The following is a 19,399-nucleotide window of genomic DNA, read 5'->3' as shown; positions in this document are numbered from 1 at the left end:
ACTGTCCTGGTGGTATCTGGGGTGCAGGGGAATAAGTAGAACCAGAATATGTTACTCACAGTATAACTTGACCCTTCACATTTGCTGACTGCACTGCAATTTCTTTTAGTTGTGCTTTTAGTTGCTTGCACCCAGCTCCCTGAGGACTTGGTCTTCCCCCTTCCCTTGATCTTCCACTTCCCCCTTCCCCACACGCCTGCGTAGGACCCCTTCTGCCTTCTGGTGCGGAGGCCCAGGCTCCATTTCCACTCCTGTCAGGGCCTGCCTGTGGGCCCAGGAAGGTCAGAGTCAAGTGCAGGCCCCACAGCATCTGGGGCAGTGGTGTCTTGTCTTAGGCTGGCTGTACCTGGCTTTGGCAGGGGCCTCTCACCTGCTCCTGGTCCAGGGGCCCAGCACATCCTGTGCAGAGGTTGCAATTCCTTGGGGTCATCCATTCCTTGTACGTTGGTTTGATGGGCCCAAGGGAAGGGGAGGTTCGCTTCCCCACCCTGTTGGGCTGTGCATTTTCATTTTGCATTGAGTTTGGCAAATTACATCACTGACCCTGTGTGCCAGGACCCAGGGCAGCAGTGAAGCAGCAGAGGAGATGAGGTAGGGATATGTTCTTCCCATTAATTCCATCGCTCATTGGTTCTGGTATCAGGCTACGAAACTTTCCATTAAGAAACTTTTTCAACACTGCTCAGATTTCGAGCTTTCATTCACATAATTTTTCTGTTCTGAAATGTCTTCTCTTAGCTGCTAAGATTTTCCAACTTTTCCTTATTTTTAAAGGCCCAAATCCAGATTGATCTCTCTCACAAGACTTCTGGCCCACTCCGGACAACCTTGCGGGTTCTCTGTGCTGAACTCAGGCTGTGCTTTCTGAGTGTTTTTTACGAATTAAACATAGATTTCTGACCGTTCATCCTGTGTTCATTGTTTGGCCTTGTTATTGAACTTTTCAGGTGCTTGTGATTTGTTTAATGACTCTTCTTAATACAGTCTCTTGCAAAATGTGATAGATGCATGCACACATATTTGTTGAATGAATGACACCCTCAGTGTGTGATGGCATTTTTTGAAAGTAAGGGAACAATTAAGGCCATACTTTTTAAAGACATTGTTGATTGGTCAAAATCAAACTTCTAAATCCAGTGATTTCAAGTGATCAATTAGAGAAAAAGTAATGATGAACTAGAAATTGACAATGAAGAAAGGAAATTTTCAACCAGAAGACAGCGGTTTTTATAGCAGTGGATTCATTTAATTTGAAGTCTGTCTTTTACAATCACGAGATTAAGGACAGGGAAGCCTGGCATGCTGCAGTCCATGGGGTCACAAACAGTTGGACACAACTGAGCGACTGGACAACATGATTAGATGAAATTCTCACTGCGACACGAGCGTGTATGTCTTTTCAGACCCACAAATTACGTTCAGTACCCCAACCAGGAGGTTAAGGAAAATTCTGGGGACTTGGGCAATGCTGCCTCAGTCCTGCTCATTTTTTGAGAGGTCCTCCCAGGCGGGCGCTAAAGTATTGGGCTGTTAGTTGTTGTTTTTTCCCCCAGATATTCTGTTATTTTCAAAAGAAAATAAACATTTTAAATGTTTACCTGAAACATTTAAGGTAGACAGCAGCATTACTTAGTATTTATGAATTTATCATTTTAGAACTTCACATTTTAATGTTTGCTTATTAGAGGGTCTCTGTTAATATACTGATACCACGAAGGTCTTTGGTGGGGCTGCTCTTTACCTTCAGGTTTGTTGAATTTTCCTCCCAACTTTGGTGGTTTCCTGGGTTTCTTGAGTCACCACAGCTCCAGCTGAAGGATCTTCCATCCGGTGAGGCACCTGGGGCTTACAGGGCTTCATTTCAACAGAAGATGCTCCTTTCCTGTTTTTGTCCAATGACCAAAGTGAACACACGGGCTGTTAGCTCCATTTTGGGAGGAGTTTTCAGGTCGGGCTTTAAAACGCACGAATGACGTCAGCACGTCAGCGCCTCCATCGAACATGGATGCTTGAGTCAAGCAGTGTTCTTGTTTTCTCATTTGGCGGGGCGGGGGAGAGAGGTGCGGAGGTGCCTTCCTCCGGGGAGTTACAGAACAGAGGCTTTGCGTTCTCTGAAAAGCTCTCTATTCTTTCTTAAAATGTTCACAGAGTCCCAGGCCAGAAAACAAAACAAGACGGCTGTATTAGTCACCCGACAATGGGAGAGGAAAGCCACCCACTTCTCCATGCTTCCTTTCAAAGTAACCTCAGCGACCCTGACAGATTCATGGAACTAATTAGAAACAACAGTTAGGAAGCCGCGGGAGGGGCGATTTTGTCTCTAGACAACATTTGAGAACTTCCCTGAGGAGCCTCTGCTGCCTCAGACCCCACTCCCTGCCCCCATCCCACTCCCCACCGGGCAGACCCTCCTGAGAGGGGCTCAGACCACCACCCCCTTGTTGAATCCACCATCAATTTAAGCACTCCCGTGTCCCACAACCCACCTGACAGGCTGTCACTCTACCCAGGCCTCAGTGGGGGTCAGAGCTCAGTCAAGCCCTGCAGCCCCCTAAGCTTTCGCCCTGACCACAGGGTTGAGGGTGGTGAGCCCCTCAAAGCAGAGGTCACGACCTGTGAAGAAAGGGAAGAGATGGAAACCTAGCTCTCAAGTGCCTGCTCAGAGCCGGGCACTGTGCTGGGAGGAATCTTAATTGTTGTTCTTTAGTCGCTAAGTTATGCCTGACTCTTGGCGATCCCATGGACTGTAGCCCACCAGGCTCTTCTGTCCATGGGGTTTTCCTGTGTAATATCATTTTACCATGTAAGTGGCCCTTCAGTTATATAGAAGGAGAAAAACAGAGTCAGAAAGATTAAAAATGTATAGAAGATTGCATTCCAGTTATCTCCAAAGTTGGGTGGGTCTGCTCTAGGGAAGGTGCCAAATTAAATCTCGTTGATTAACCACTAACTACCTGAAAGTGAAAGTCAATTGGGTCCAGCTTTTTGCGATCCATAGTCCATGGAATTCTCCAGGCCAGAATACTGCAGTGGGTAGCCTTTCCCTTCTCCAGGGGATCTTCCCAACCCAGGGATTGAACCTAGGTCTCCCACATTGGAGGTGGATTCTTTACCAGCTGAGCCACAAGGGAAGCACAAGAACAATGGAGTGGTTAGTCTATCCCTTCTCCAGCGTATCTTCCCAACCCAGGAATTGAAGCTGGGTCTCCTGCATTGCAGGTGGATTCTTTACCAACTGAACTATGAGGGAAGCATGAGTGCCCTCCAACTGGCCAGTTTCTAGCTTAAATTGTGGCAGGAAAATTATTTGGGAAAAAAAATGGTGTTGACATGACCATATTAAGTCTCTGTCAATTAATGACTAAAAATAGTTTTGTGTGTTCACATAGGATTCCAAGTTTATGTCAAGAATTATTCAAATACAGGAAAAGTTTCAGCTTCAGAACACAAACTTTCAGCATCTTGTTTGGCCCATCAGAAACTTCACTGAAAACACAAATATTATTCAAGTTTCCATCTTGATGCCTGGCAGTTTTTCCCTTGGGAAAGAGCTTCCAAAATGCATAGTTTAGATATAAATTTATTCATCGCTCTTGTGTCTCTTTTGTTGGGAAACCAACATAATAGTAGCTAACATTTATATAGCCATTGTCATGTGCCAGACGCTGCCTTCAGTGTTCTGTGTATTACTCACTTAATCACCATAACATCCTGTGAAGTGGATACCATTGCTATCTCTATCTTACATGTGGGGAAATTGAAGGCCCAGAGAGGTTGAGACTTGCTCAAGGACACACAGCTGATAAATGGTGGAGCCAAGTTCTTGGTATACTGATTTTTCTCTTTTTGTATGCTTCCTGTTTCTGTCTTAATAACGTTATTATATCTATATCTCACTGTAGGCCACCCTGGCTTGGATACATTTTAAAACAGAGAAGATGCTGGTTCCTCCTCTCGTGGCCCACGTAGGGCAGAGTCCCCATGCTTGGAAGGTGAATGGAGTCGCTGGGTGCAGTGAGGGGCCATCAGACTGGAGCTCTAAAGGGCTCCTGCCCCGCTTCTCTCATCCTAGCACCCACACAGCTTCTGATTTTAATGTGTAATTGAAACTTGATTTAACCCCAACTAACAGGATTAGGCAGAGAAGGCAATGGCACCCCACTCCAGTACTCTTGCCTGGAAAATCCATGGACGGAGGAGCCTGGTGGGCTGCAGTCCATGGGGTCGCTAAGAGTCGGACACGACTGAGCGACTTCTCTTTCACTTTTCTCTTTCATGCATTGGAGAAGGAAATGGCAACCCACTCCAGTATTCTTGCTTGCAGAATCCCAGGGATGGTGGAGCCTGGTGGGCTGCCGTCTATGGGGTCGCACAGAGTCGGACACGACTGAAGCGACTTAGCATAGCATAGCATAACAGGATCAGGAGAAGATGGTTTGCTGTTGTAAAACCAAGCAGAGGAAAACAGACCCTGCTGGAATCACATGTGTGTTTTCTCTGAGTTGTCCATGGCCTAGAAGGGCTCAGATTCATTTAGTTGGAGGGGTGGGGATTACCTAATTCCCCAGCAAGACATGGCAGCTCACTCCCTTGGTCCAGCATGTTGTCCTTAAATGTGCAGCCGTGGGAGTCGTGTAAACCCAGATGCGAACCAGCTCTGCTGTGGAGTTGCCTTAGGAAGGCTGGTTAACCGCTGAGTGCCATGTATGCTTGTCTGTACAATGGCTGCGTTAATAAAAGATACCCTCTCAGGATGCGGTAAGAGTTAACTAAGATTATGTTCGTAAAGCAGGAGATTAACACGGTGGATGGCACAAATGACTCAAAAAATGTACTAATATCAGCAGAAACACATTGCATTTTATTACAGTGATTAGAAAGGAAGCACAAGCAACATGGGTGGGCCTATAGATTTTCACTTTGAGTTAAGTCAGAAAGAGAAAGACAAAGACCATATCACGTATATGTGGAATCTAAAATACGGCACAAATGAGCTTACCTGTGAAACAGAAAGAGACTCACAGACACAGAGGACTGACTGGTGGTTGCCAAGGTTGGGGGAGGGAAAGATTGGGAGGCTGGGGTTAGGAGATGCAAGCTATTGTATACAGAGTCAATACACAACAAGGGCCTACTGTAGAACCTGGGGAACTATGTTTAGTATCCTGTGATAAGCCATAATGGAAAAGAAAACGAAAAGAACGTATACATAGATATGTATAACTGAATCACTTTGCTGTAGAAAAAGTAGAAATTAGCACAACATTGCAGATCAACTGTACTTCAATAAAATAAACTTAAAAAAGAAAGGAAGCAAAAAGCAAAAGCTTTTATAAACCTAAGTTTCTCAAGAGAAATATCAAGCACACTAAGTCTTAGAGTCTCCCATCCAAGTGGGCCACCCAGTGTAACGTTGAGGCTTCAAGCAACTCGTGCAACATTTACAATAACTGGTTACATACTTGACCATAAGGGAAATCACAACAAAATCAAAGAATCAATAATAAAAAGTCTGACTAAACTACAGCAATTTTTTGAGAGCAACAGCTAAAAAGATATTGCCTAAAGTTTTTGTGATATAAGCATTTTAAAAGTCAAATCAAATATGATTTCTAAGTGATTCCTAGAGCAAAGAAAATGTCTTAATGGGGGAATTTAAATATTTTGAACTAACAACAAAAACACTACCCAAAACCGTGGAATGTATTATAGCTAAGGATGGAGTGCAGCTTCTGGCTTTAAATGTATACAAAAAAGTTTGTTAAATCAGTGAGCTGAATTCCAGTTTAAGAAGGAAAAGAGCAACTGAGCAAAATCAAAAAAAACAAGAACAGAAATAGTAAAGATTAGAGCAGGGATAATGGAATAGCATTTTACAAAATCACAGGAGAGTAAAACAGAACTAAATCTAAGGAAACTAAGCGTTGTCATCTACAGAACAGTGGTGCTAACATTGCCTTCAAAGTGAAGTTGTAAGGTCATGTGTTACTCTGTGCAGAAGCACTCTGTAGACTGCAGAGAACTACATTGATGCGCATTTCATCTTTATATCATGTATTCAGTCCATCCTGACCAATTATCTCTTCTGTGCCTGGTGGTGGAAGTATAATGCCTTCTTAGGTATTGATCATGTCAGCCCAACAGGACCCCAAACAGTGTCTGCAGCAAAGAGACACACACCGCTTAATGAGAACACAGGATGGGGATGTAACCCGCTCAGGGATGTTAGGAAAGTTCTGAGTGAAAATGAGTTTCAAGCAGAGAAAAGGAGGCAGGATGGAGGGAGAAGTGTGTCAGACGAAGGGAAGGGCACATGGCGTGTGTGAAGGACAGAAAAAGGACAGAGGGGCTGAGGCACCATGGCTGGGGAGGGGGCGGGGCTACAGTGTAGGAAGGAGCCGGGAGGCTGTGCTTGGAGTTTCACTTTCTATGAGCCACAGGAAACTGCTGCAGTGTTTGTTTTTGAGTTGGAGGGGATGGTTTGAACCTCCAACTTGTAGCCAATCAGAAGCACAGGTAACAACCTGGGCTTGTGCTTGGGGTCTGAGCCCTTTACCTGCAGAACCTGATGCTCTCTGCGGATAGATGGTGTCAGAATGGAGCTGATTTGTAGGACCCCAGTTGGTGTCACGGAACATCACTTGGTGTGGGGAAAATCCCACCCCCACGTCGGGATCATGAGTGCAGAGCCCTTAACTTTCCCTTATGGCATTTCATTTCTGTGTCCTTAAAACTGACTTCCATTTCCCACCTCCTGGAAATTCGGCTGAGCTTAGGTAGGAGTCAGGGGACATCTACTGAATAGAATCTGGGACTCTTTCCTGCTGTCTCCTGCCAAAAAAACACATCCATTTCCAAGGGAGCTCCTTCCTCCAGGGGAATGACCTCAGAATAGGATGAATGTGCTTTCTGGGAGAGGTCCAGCCCTTGGTTTTTATTGAGAGAGTCATCAGCGTAGGACAAATGGATAGCAGAGTTAAATTATTACATTCTTAAAGTATTGGAAGCCCTTTTATTCTGAGCTTCAATTTGTGGCTTCCAGGGCAGCTGAGAGTCTCATTGTTCTGAAGGTCCTAAATCTCTGCTTTGCCTATTGGTCTATTGGCTTTCAAAGCCCATGTCTTTACCGATCATATAAGTCACTTGGTAAACTCCTTTAGGGTCTCCTGGTAAAATGTTTCTACCGGGATGTTGTTTTGCCTGTAGACAACTGAAAAATCAAATAACATGACTTAGTTGATGCCTTTGAATTGTGGCGCTGGAGAAGACTCTTGAGAGTTCCTTGGACATCAAAGACATCAAACTAGTCAATCCTAAAGGAAATCAGCTCTGAATATTCATTGGAAGGGTTAATGCTGAAGCTGAAGCTCCAATACTTTGGCCACCTGATGTGAAGAACAGACTCATCGGAAAAGACCCTGATGCTGGGAAAGATTGCAGGCGGGAGGAGAAGGGGATGACAGAGGAAGAAATGGTTGGATGGCATCACCGACTCAATGGACACGAGTTTGAGAAAACTCTGGGACATAGTGAAGGACAGGAAAGCCTGGTGTGCTACAGTCCATGGGGTCGCAAAGAGTCAGACGTGACTTAGCGACCGAACAACAACAAACATTAAAATGTATCAGTTCAGTTCAGTTGTTCAGCCTTGTCTGACTCTTTGCAACCCCATGGACTGCAGCACGCCTGGCTTCCCTGTCCATCACCAACTCCCGGAGCTTGCTCAAACTCACGTCTATCGTGTCGGACATGTATAGCTTTACATAACAGGAGATCCCGGGTGAGCTTCTGTATTCCTATCTTCATCTCACTTTCTCAAACTGTGCACTGCTGCCCCCCCCCACCTAAGAATTTCCCTTGTGTCACTCTCATCTTTTCCTTTCTTCAAAATCATATTTCCACTCCACTGAACGATACTCACACAAGGAAGCACCTACAACCCTGAAACATGTACACTAAAAGAACCGTTTCTCTTTTTTATAGCAAAACTGCTTCAGATGGTTTCCCTACTCACCAGCTCTTCTTCTGTTCCTTCAATTTTCTTTTGAATCTTCTCCCATCAGGTTTTAAAAAATACTGAGCTATAACTGACATACGGCATTGTGTTAGTTTTATCAGTACAACATGATTTGGTATTTTTATGTGTTGATAAATGATCACCACAATAAATCTAGTTAACATCCATCGCCACACATAGTTACAAATACTTTTCTTGTGATGAGAACTTTTTAAAAATAACTTTTTATTTTTAATCGAAAGATAATTGCTGTACAGTGTTGTGTTGGTTTCTGCCATATACAACATGAATCAGCCACAGTGATGAGAACTGTTAAGATTTACTAACAAGTCTCAAATATACAGCAGAGTACTATTAACTATAGTCACCACGCTGGACAGTACACTCCCATGACATTTATTTTATAACTGGAAGTTTGTACACTGTGATTCTCTCCACCCATTTTTCCCACCCCTCACCTCTTGCCTCTGAAAACCTCCAATCTTTTATTTATAAGTTTGGGCTTTTCCTTTTTGTTTTTAATTAAAGGATAATTGCTTTGCAGTATTTTGTGGTTTTCTGTCATACATCAACAAGAGTCAGCCATAGGCACACCCATGTCCCCTCCCTCCCAACCCCCCCTCTCATCTTCCTCCCCATCCCACCCTTCTAGATTGTCACAGAGCCCCTGTTTGAGTTCCCTGAGTCATACAGCATGGAGAGAGTAACATGGGAATTTACAATACAGTGTGTGAAATAGACAGCCAGTGGGAATTTGCTGTTTGTTTTGTTTTTGATTCTGTACATACTTGAGATCACCTGCTATTGGTCTCCGTCTGACATCTCCCTTAGCATAACACCCTCAAGGTCTGTCCATTTTGTTGCAGATGGAAAGATTTCCTTCTTTTTACAGTTAATATTCCATCATATTGTTGTTATTCAGTCACTAAGTCGTGTCCAACTCTTTGAGACTCCATGGACTGCAGCATGCCAGGCTCCCCTGTCCTTCACTATCTCTTGGAGTTGGCTCAGATTCATGTCCTTTGAGTCGATGATGCTATCTAACCATCTCATCCTCTGTTGTCCTCTTCTCCTGCCTTCAATCTTTCCCAGCATCAGGGTCTTTTCCAGTGAGTTGGCTCTTCGCATCAGGTGGCCAAAGTATTGGAGCTTCAGCTTCAGCATCAGTCCTTCCAATGAATGGTCAGGACTGATTTCCTTTAGGATGGACTGGTTGGATCTCCTTACAGTCCAAGGGACTCTCAAGAGTCTTCTGCAACACCACAATTCAAAAGCATCAATTCTTCGGTGCTCAGCTTTCTTTATGGTCCAACTCTCATGTTGGTACATTTAAAAATCCACATTTTAAATGTATGCCACATTTTCAAATCCATTCATCTATTGATGGACACATATTGTTTCAATGTCTTGGCTGTTGTAAATAATGCTGCATTGAACATGAGAGGCACATATATCTTTTTGAGTTAGGTTTTTGTTTTCTTTGGATAAATACCCAGGCGTGTAATTGCTGGATCATATGGTAGTTCTCTTTTTAATTTTTTGAGAAATCTCCGTTTTGTTCTCCATGGTGGCTGCACCACTCCCCACCAACTGTGCACAAGGATTCCCTTTTATCTGCACCCTCGCCAACATTTGTTATTTCTTGACTTTTTGACAACTGCCAGTCTGACAGGTGTGAGGTGCTGTCTCCCTGTGGCTCTGAGTTCTGTTTCCCTGACGTGGAGCATGAGTGGACTTTCCACCCTCTCCTCCACGGGAGCTCCTCTTAGCAGAGTTCCTGATGTGCTGGCAGACCCAGCGGGTGATTTTCCTTTCCTGACTCATCAGCGGCATTTGATGTAGTTGATCAGCCCTTTTGCTCTGAAACACTTTTTTTCTTGGCTCCTCTGTTCCCCTCCTGTAATGCTGACACTGCTCCTCAGTCTCCTTTTGAGATTCTTCTGGTTTTTTTGGACTTCAAATATTGAAATACCCTGAGGCCAGTCCTCAAACCTTTCTTCTCTATTTGTTCTCTTTCTTGATGAGCTCATCCCATCTCACTGCTTTAAAATTCATTCATGTGCTAATGATCGCCCAGGTTAGACCTCCAACTTGGACCTCTCCACCAAACTTCAGACTCATAAATCCACCTTGTAAATCCACAAATCTAGCTTGACTATGCAATGTCTGATTGGCATCTCAAACAGTGCATCAAAACTGAGTTCTTTATGTCTTCTTTGCCCCAAATCTGCCCTTCCTCCAGTTGCCCTACCTCAGTAAATCACAACTCCATTCTTTCATTTCTTCTGCCCTCAAATCTTGGGTTTCTCCCACACTTTTAGTGTCCTTATATTTATATTTTATGTTTTCATTTATAATTTTAAAATTGATAACATATTGAATGATAATATTTTAAGTATATTGGGCTAATTAAAACAGATTATAAAAATTGATTTTTCTCTTACACCACTTTTTTTCAGAATGCCTATGAGAAAATATGAAATTATGCATGTAGCTTGCATTTGTGGCTCACGTTCATTTCTCTCAGAGACCAATGATGCTTTACTTGAATCTTGAGAAGTGGTGCTGGCTCGTATAAGATTAATATACAATTGGGGTTATGCAAGTATGAAAGAGGTGGGTAATGGGAGTTAGAGGGCAACTGGCAGTGTTGGTTACATGAGAACAGCTGTTTGTTGCTTTTTAAAATATATATTAACATATATAGTGCTCAAGTGTATATGCTATTTACAGTATATATCTATATCAACATAAAACACAGGTATCTATATGTGTGTACAATATATGTCCTAGGGTGTATATTGTCTGGGGAGACCTGTTTCTGGGGGTCACGGGGCCCACACACTTGCTCTGCGGAGAGGAGAGGTGGGGGAGTGACTCGGGGTCACTGGAGGGTGCACACCACGGAAAAATCAAGGCCTTCCAGGGACAGAAAGGGGGCTCAGGACGTGAAGGGCTGCCCTGCCCACGTGGTCACCCCGGTTTTGGAACCAGCAAACAGTTGACATTTTTGGGTGTTTCTGGACTTTTGTGCAAAATGACTTCACTTAAAAACAACAACAACAACAACAAATCCAACTACATGGGTTCCGAATCAGTAGTTGGGCTCTGAACATCTGTAAGGATTCAGACACACAGCTCCCCCACCGGGTGGGTTTCCGGGGCTCAGAGGGTCCTATGTGGCCTGGAGAGGAGGTGAGGGCTTCACTCTGTCAAGAGAATGGCCCTTCTCCTCCCAGCTTCTCAGGGACAGCACGTGTCAGCAGATGTCTGGTCACCGAGGAGGACTCTGCCAGTCCTGCTCACTCAGAAAACACCACCCACTGGAGAGGAGACACAGGGGTCCCCCATTCTCTGGGTGGGGGCTGGCCTGCCATCTGCCTGTCCACCTCCTCGTGGCCCATGGGAACCTTCCTCTGATGCTCAGAACCACTCTGCCTTGCCAGCCCTGTGTGGGGTGCCCTGGGGACCCCTGGATCGTAACTGACCTCTGTTTCCAGCTTCCTGCTCTGAAGGGAAAGCCCTGGAAGCAGCTTCAGTTCTCATGGTTGTCCCTGGAGCCACAGATGTCAACCAAGTGATGTCATACTTTGGGCCCTGACAGGCTCAGCAGGTCCTGTGCCCTGAACCCAGTGCCAACCGCAGCCTGGGTGCAAATACATTAAATGGGAAACTATACCAAGGTATGGTTTTCTCTATTAAGGCTCAGATAAGCTGCTTCCATGGTCAAGTACTCATGAACGCCACAGCCCTTGGACTGAGGGGCGCGTGGGCAGATGAGTTGGGGGGCAGAAGCCTTCCATGTTCCCCCACAAGTGGGGCAGGGAGAGGAGGGCAGGACAACGGGGGAGCCCTGGGCCAGTCTAGTCGATTGCTGGGGAGGTGGGGGTGAGCTGAGGAAACCCCAGCCCAGAATGCTGGGGATGCCCCCACCTGGGAAGAACCAAGCTCTGCCGGCCCCAGGAGGGTCCGGGGAAAGGAGAGGGCATAGGAGCTCGTGCTCCAGGCTGCTGGGTCTCTAGGGAACCCTGTTGCCCCGAGGATGAGTGCTTGTGGTGGGGAGGGTCTGGACAGGACCCCCTTGGCAGTCTTGCTGGGAGTTGGGGCATAGGGCCTATGGTTGGCAGGCAAGGTTCTGGGTGGCTGGGGTCCCTGCCCAGATCCGTTCCCCCTGCCCCTGCCGGGGGCTCTCTGGGAGCCTCACCAGCACACCACCATTCACTGACCTCCAGTGTGCAGGAACCAGCCCAGAGCTGATGGAACCAGAGACCAGCAAACACAGGATCCAGAGCCCCTGCCCTCACAAGGGCCTTCCTGGGCTCCATGAACTCTGTCCTGCTCAGCCAGCCCCCAAGATGACAGGAGAATTGGTACCCCAGCTTCCTTCAGCATCTACCAATGCCCCCCCTACCCCAGCCCTGGGTGAGGCCTGATGAGAAGGTGGCCGGGCTTACAACTCCCTGGGCCCCAGACATCATTTTCTGGGGTGGGGGAAGAGGTGGGGGTCTCACTGGAGGATCTGGGGACTCCAGGAAGGCAGGAAGGCACGGGGAAGCCTTGGCTTGGGTCCCAGCCATTGAGGGTGTCTCCTAGAGACCCATCCTTTGGGGGCCACGGGGCCAATTTTCTAGTCTTTTGAGAAACACTGCAAGAGTCTTCAGGGCAGGGCGGGCCCAGGCCTGGGGGCACTGAAGGGGAGGAACAAAAGAGGCCCTCCATATTTTTCTGCTTGGCTGACTTTCAGGGTGCTGATGTTTTCTTCCGGCACCAGTGTGTGGAGGAACTTGAAGGTGCTGATGTAGTAGGTTTGGATGTCTGCGGCAGCCAAAGGCTCAGCGATCCAGGCCACTTCGAAGCACTTATCAAATCCCGGGGCCTATCCTCCAATCCTCACCATCTTCCAGAGCCCCCCAGATGCGCTTGTGAACAACAAATTACTAGGAAACCTCTGCTGGGTCTGCTTGTCCCTCACCAGGGAGATGTAGCCCTTTATCAGGGAGAAGGAGAAGAAGCGGATGTGGCCACAGTTATCGCCGGAGGACACCAGGGGGTCCTTCAGTCCACTGGAGTAGAACGTGACGTCCATAAGGAGTGTGGCAACAGTGGGCGGTATGTCAGAGTCCAGGCTGGTGACACAGAACCTGTTGCTTGGGGTGGACAGTGGGTGGATGACGGGCCTCTGGACCGCCTTGGGCTTCATGAAGCAGTGTGTAATGCCAAGGTTCTCAGCTGCCAGCGTCTCGCTATTGATGACGTGCAGGGTGGTTAACTCTGATGACAAAGTGTGGGTGATGAAGGGCAGGTCCTACTCATGCACCAGGATGAAGTCCATCTGGAAGGTGGACAGCGTGGACACAGAGATGTTCTGATCAGCCAGTGGGGTGATGACTGACTTGACGATCTTGGTCATGCTGGTGGGCTGGAAACTGGAGAAGCTGCCGCCCTGGACACCACATTGAGGGCCAGCCAGGTGGCATCGGGCACACCCAGGTGTTCTGAGGAGGGCAGTTCCAGGAAGCCCTCCTCATCGACAATGATGGTGTAATCCTCTGGCGTCTTGGTCAGACTGAAGAACTTGCACCTGGTCTCAGAGGACAGGAAGGCAAGTTTGATCAGGCTGTAGGTGAAGAGTGGGATACTCTCCTTGACAATGCTGGCAACTTGCAGCTGAGGGAGCAGGTGTTTGGAGTGTGGGTTTTGGAGCTGAACAAGCAATCACGTCCTAGTTCCACTGCTTAGCAGCAGGTGACGTCTCTGAGCCTCAGTTTCATCATCTCTAAAATGGGGATAACAATATTTACCATGTAAGGTCATTGTGAGATTTGATAAGATGATGTTGATACAATTTAATATAGCACATCTTCCCAACCCAGGGATCGAACCCGGGTCTCCTGCATTGCAGGCAGATGCTTTACCATCTGAGCTACCAGGGAAGCCCGATATAGCACATAGTAAGCACAAATAAGTGGTAGTTAATATCCTGATTTCTCAAGTCTTGACTGATCCCACCTTTGGGCAGAGAGTCCTTGGCTGGCATTCAAGCCAAGATGCTGTTGGTACATGTTCTGAAGTTCCAGTTTCCTAAACCACAGTGTTGAAAGCTCTTGGTCATCGTGAAAAGTTCAGTAGATATGAAATATATTATTCCTAGGAATCAGAATTTACCAAAATTACAGGCCCCTGGAGGTGATGTCATTTTAGCAAAAAGATCCTTTGCTACAAGGATGTCACAGTATGTTTTGTTTGCTTTGTTTGTTGAGTCACTAAGTTGTGTTCGACTCTTTGTGACCCCATGGACTGCAGCATGCCAGCCTTCCCTGTCCTTCACTATCTCCCCAAGTTTTTGCAAACTCATGTCCATTGAGTTGATGATGCCATCCAACCATCTCATCCTCTGTCACCCCCTTCTCCTCCTGCCTTCAATCTTTCCCAGCATCAGGGTCTTTTTCAGTGAGTCAGCTCTTTGCATCAGGTGACCAAAGTATTGGAACTTCAGCTTTGGCATCAGTCCTTCCAATGAATAGTCAGGGTTGATTTCCTTTAGGATTGACTGGTTTGATCTCCTTGCTGTCCAGGGAACTCTCAAGAGTCTTCTCCAGCACCACAGTAGGAAGGCATCAATTCTTCGGTGCTCAGCCTTCTTTCTGGTCCAACCCTCGCATCCATACCTGACTGCTAGAAAAACTATAGCTTTGACTATATGGACCTTTGTCAGCAAAGTGATGTCTCTGCTTTTTTATACACTGTCTAGGTTTTTCATAGCTTTTCTTCCAAAGAACAAGAGTTTTTAAAACTTTGTGGTTGCAGTCACCATCCACAGTGATTTTAGAGTCCAAGAAAATAAGAATCCGTACTGTTTCCACTCTTCCCCCATCTATTTGCCATGAAGTGATGGGATCAGGTGCCATGATCTTAGTTTTTTGAATGCTGAGTTTTAAGCCAGCCTTTTCACTTTCCTCTTTTATCCTCATCAAGAAGCTCTTTAGCTCCTCTTCACTTTCTGCCATTAGAGTGGTGTCGTCTGCATATCTGAGGTTATTGATATTTCTCCTGGCAATCTTGATTCCAGCTTGTGATTCATCCAGCAGAGCATTTCACGTGATGTACTCTGCATAGAAGTTAAATAAGCAGGGTGACAATGCACAGCCTTGACGTACTCCCTTCCCAATTTGGAACCAGTTTGTTGTCCCATGTCCGGTTTTACCTACTGCTTCTTGACCTGCATACAGATTTCTCAGGAGGCAGGTAAGGTGGTCGGGTATTTCCATCTCTTGAAGAATTTTCCACAATTTGTTGTGATCCATGCAGTCAAAGGGATTCATTCAACAGATAATTTTGCCACCCTCAGAGCCTATCAACTGCCATTAGTCACCATCTTACCTGCCCTCTAGGGTTTTCAGATCCTGGCCATCTTCCTCAGATTCAAGAACATCCTTAGGACCAAAGCTCCCTGTCAAAACTCTATGGTCTGATCCTGGAGGTGGAGCCTGCCTTGGAGAACTGTGCAAGTCACACTGAAGCTGACAGCTTCACCCTCGTGGAAGGATACTTTTAGGGTGACTCTGATGAGACTTTCTCGAAGCGGGGCTCTGACAAGCAGTCTCTACTTTTGACACCCACCATGGACTTAGGATTCTGCTGGTATCATGAGACATACTTTCTGGACAGGAGCAATGCCTGTTCAGCACTTACTTTGCTTAACTCACTGACCCATCAGGACCTGGCAGAGAGATGACACACTGCTGATTGTCTGATTGAATGCAGCAGCCCATCGATCTGAAATAATCATGGTAATTGATGGTAAAATAGGACCCGAATCAAGGAGTCACAGAGGGATTCTCAGAAACACACCTATTGTATAAAGTAGTGATTCTCAGTGTTTTACGAAGAGGAGCATGTTGCTACTTGTGTGATTTGCCATTGTTGCTCTCCACCTTTCTTTCATTGAAATAAGCTTTTTAACCTACTTTGAAAGATACACATTAATACTTTTAAAAAGAGACTGCAAATTAAAGCTTGTTTTTGGTTTTAAAAGCAATATGTATTTTCAGAATTTGATGACTCTACTGTACTCCTAATGGCCTCCACTCCCATGGGGATGATGGCGAGCACCCTGATGCATAAAATAAGATCCAACTCTTCCTTATGTTCCTCCTGCTTTTAGATATGTTTCATAGTAGCTTTGTCCTGTCATTCCAAGCACCAGAATGTTGTTGAATAAAATGAGAACTAGAATAAAAGTGAGTGTCATAGCTTTTGGATCTTCCTTGAGAAGAATAGTTGTTTCTCCTGCAGTACTTAATCATGAATGAATGGAATGAATGTATGATTATTCTTAAATTGTTGCCTGAAAATTGTCATGTCATTTTTCATTTGTATATGTCACCCTTCATTCAAATGGTATGCTCCTGAAGGGAAGGCTATTAATTTTTTTTTTCTTTCTTGGATTTCAAGTGACAGGGATTTAATTCCATGCAGCTTAAGTAAGAGTTGAGATTTACTGACTTCTGTAACAGGGAGAGACAGGGCTGCATTGAAGAAATCAGCCTGTGTATTCAGGGCTTGCTCTCAGTCTCCACGTCTCATCTCATCTCATCTTCTCTTTGTGTTGGTTTTATTCTCTCTCATTACCAGGGTTTTCCTGTCTGTGGTAGGTGATGGGGGTGGGCAGAGGGAATGAGTGGAGGGCAGGTGACCTGGTAGCCGGCAGCTACAGACTTTCATCATCCCAGCTGTTGTATGATGAATTTGGCTGGCCTCCGTCCCTGGTTCCTGGAAGAAAACCTCAAAACTCTTGGAATTTCCCGAGTGATAGGAGTGTCTTTGTAATTCATCCGTGGGTTCTTGGACCACACCTGAGTTTATATGAGGTGACTCATTGTTGGCCCCCAGACAGTTTTAGGATGGGGCTGGCCAGGTCAGAAGGGCCAACCATGTAATTAGAGGGCTGGGGCTATGAACCAAGTAGTATCAGCCCCACTTTCCACAGGTGAAAGAGAGTGGAGATTGAGTTCAATCTCATGGCCAGTGGCCCCATCACATGGCTATAGAGTGAAACCCCAGTAAAAACTCTGACTGAGTATATCAATGTCCCAGAACAGTGACACATCCGGAGGACACAAGAGCTTTGCATTTGGAACCTTCCCAAATGGTGCCCCATATGTCTCTTCACTTGGCTGTTCTTGTTTGGTATCCTTTTGCTATAATAAATCTGGATAGTGTTTTCCTGAGTTCTATGAGTTGTCCTAGTGAATTATCAAACCCGAGGAGCTGGTGGGAACCCCTGCATTTGCAGCAGTGGGTCAGAAGTGTGGGTGGCTTGGGCTGGTGACTGACGTGAGGGTGGGCTGTAGAGGACAGTGCCCTTAACCTGTGAAATTTGACCTAACTCTGGGTAGCTGGGGCTTCCCAGGTGGCGCTAGTGGTAAAAAAAAAAAAAAAAAAATCTGCCTGCCAATGCAGGAGATGTGGGTTTGATTCCTGGTTCTGGAAGATCCCCTGGAGAAGGACATGGTAACCCACCCCAGTATTCTTGCCCGGGAAATCCCATGAACCAAGGAGCCTTGTGGGCTACAGTCCATGGGATTGCAAAAGAGTCGGACATGACTGAGCAACTAGACCAGCACCTGCGTCTTTAGTGCACAAATTGCATTGCGCTGACTTTGGTGCAGTTTGCAACACTGAAGTGGAAAATTCCACACTAAGACTTTGGTTGGACAGACTGGGTAATTTGGCCACCTTTGAAACTTTGGCTCCACACGGCGTGAGGAGGAGCGGTTCTGCTGCAGCGGGGGGCGCGGGGATGCATGTTGGGTGACAGAGCAGTAGTTGTCTCCCACAGCAACAGTTTGCATCATTTTCTGACCTCAGCACGTTGCAAAGACAGTTAGTGTTCATCAAATATTTATTTGCCCCCTTACATATGCCAATATAACCACAAGTGGGGTCTGACTTCTTGCTGCTCAAAAGCCAATAAAGGGGCAAGTTTGGTGGAAAGGAAAGTTTGCTTTCTTTTGGATGCCAGCAACCTGTGTTGGGGGAGGACAGACTCCTGTCCAAGGGCCAGCTCCCCCTCTCCCTGACAATCAGGAGGCAAGACTTTTCACAGGCAGAGGGAGGCGGCTATGTGCAGAAACAGCACAGTCAGCTCTGACGGTCATCTTGAAATTCGTCATTGGTGGTCTGACCAGCATCATCTAGATTATTTTAAGTCCATAATCTTTAGTTCCAGAATTGGTTTGTTCCCATTTCCTTGAGGCCAGTTCTCCCAAACTGTGGCAGTTTATGTCATGGCTACAGTCTAGACTTATGCAGTTAACTTCTTCCACCTGGTGGGAGTTTCAGTATCTACAAGACAGCTCACAGGATATGGCTCAGAATATTATCTACAGCCCTTGAGGAGGAACTAAAGGTCCTTGGCTTTGCTGAATGACTAGAACTATTATTATTTAGTCTTGTTGGACTATTTTTTGTCCCTGCATTTTCTCATTTTTCCGATTAAACTTATTCTTTGGCTAAAGTTTTCCCACAGACAAAAGATGGGGTGAGGATGTGGTGGGGTAGGGGTGGGGAAGGGTCCTAAGATCCTACTCCGTTTCATCAGTATTCCTTACAGTTAAGTTGTGTCCTTATGGTTAGTTCTGGCCAATGGACTGTGAGCAAAATTAACATGAGTCAGTTTCAGCCAAAGGTAATTAAAAGCCTAGAATCTTTTCTTCTCTCTCTTCTTTCCTTGCTGCTCTGACCTTGGCCACCAAGTGTCCCAGTTGGCATACCACAAGATGGAGGAAGGTACTTGTTCATGTTGGTCTCTGCTGTGTTAAGTCAATGAGATTTGGGGGCTATGGAAGACTGATTAATTCCCCCCTATAGATATTAGGTCCTAATCCCAGAACCTGTAAATGGATAAAGGGTCTTTGCAAGTCTGATTACTTTAAGAATCTTGAGATGAAGTTGTTGTCATGGATTATGTGGGAAAGTCTTAAATGCCATCATAAGTCTACTCATAAGAGAGACAGAGAAAGATTAGACATCCACATAGAAAAGTTGACGTGACCCTGGAGGCAGATTGCAGTGATATGGCCACAAACCCAGGGAATTTACTCTCTCACAGTTCTGGAGGCCCGAAGTCTGAAGTCTGTATCATTGGGCCAAAATCAAGATATCTGCAGGGTCACATTCTGATTGACTTCTGGGGGGATTTCTTCCTCTTCCTTAGCTTCTGGTGGTTCCAAGCATTTCTTCAGTGCGGCAGAATGACAGCAGTCTCTGCCACCATCTTCACACAAGCTTCTCTTCTGTGTTTTCTCCCTCATGTGTGTGTCTTGTCTTTTTTCCCTCATGCATGTCTTCTTCCTCATGTGCATGTCTTCTCCCTCACGT

The 19,399-nt window shown here is 45.9% G+C and overlaps 1 non-coding gene and 1 pseudogene across 1 annotated transcript; both read right to left on the bottom strand.

The window, feature by feature from the left end:
- Nucleotides 1-12,674: 12,674 nt before the first annotated feature.
- Nucleotides 12,675-19,399, bottom strand: part of LOC109563597 (cytosolic arginine sensor for mTORC1 subunit 2-like) — a 65,483-nt pseudogene continuing 58,758 nt past the window's right edge.
- On the bottom strand, nucleotides 13,879-13,950 carry TRNAC-GCA (transfer RNA cysteine (anticodon GCA)). Its single transcript has one exon. It is a non-coding gene; the product is annotated as a tRNA-Cys (tRNA).

Source organism: Bos indicus, chromosome 9 (assembly GCF_029378745.1).
Source record: "Bos indicus isolate NIAB-ARS_2022 breed Sahiwal x Tharparkar chromosome 9, NIAB-ARS_B.indTharparkar_mat_pri_1.0, whole genome shotgun sequence".
In the NCBI taxonomy this organism is placed as follows: Eukaryota; Metazoa; Chordata; class Mammalia; order Artiodactyla; family Bovidae; genus Bos; species Bos indicus.
This window is presented reverse-complemented; position numbering and strand designations above follow the sequence as displayed.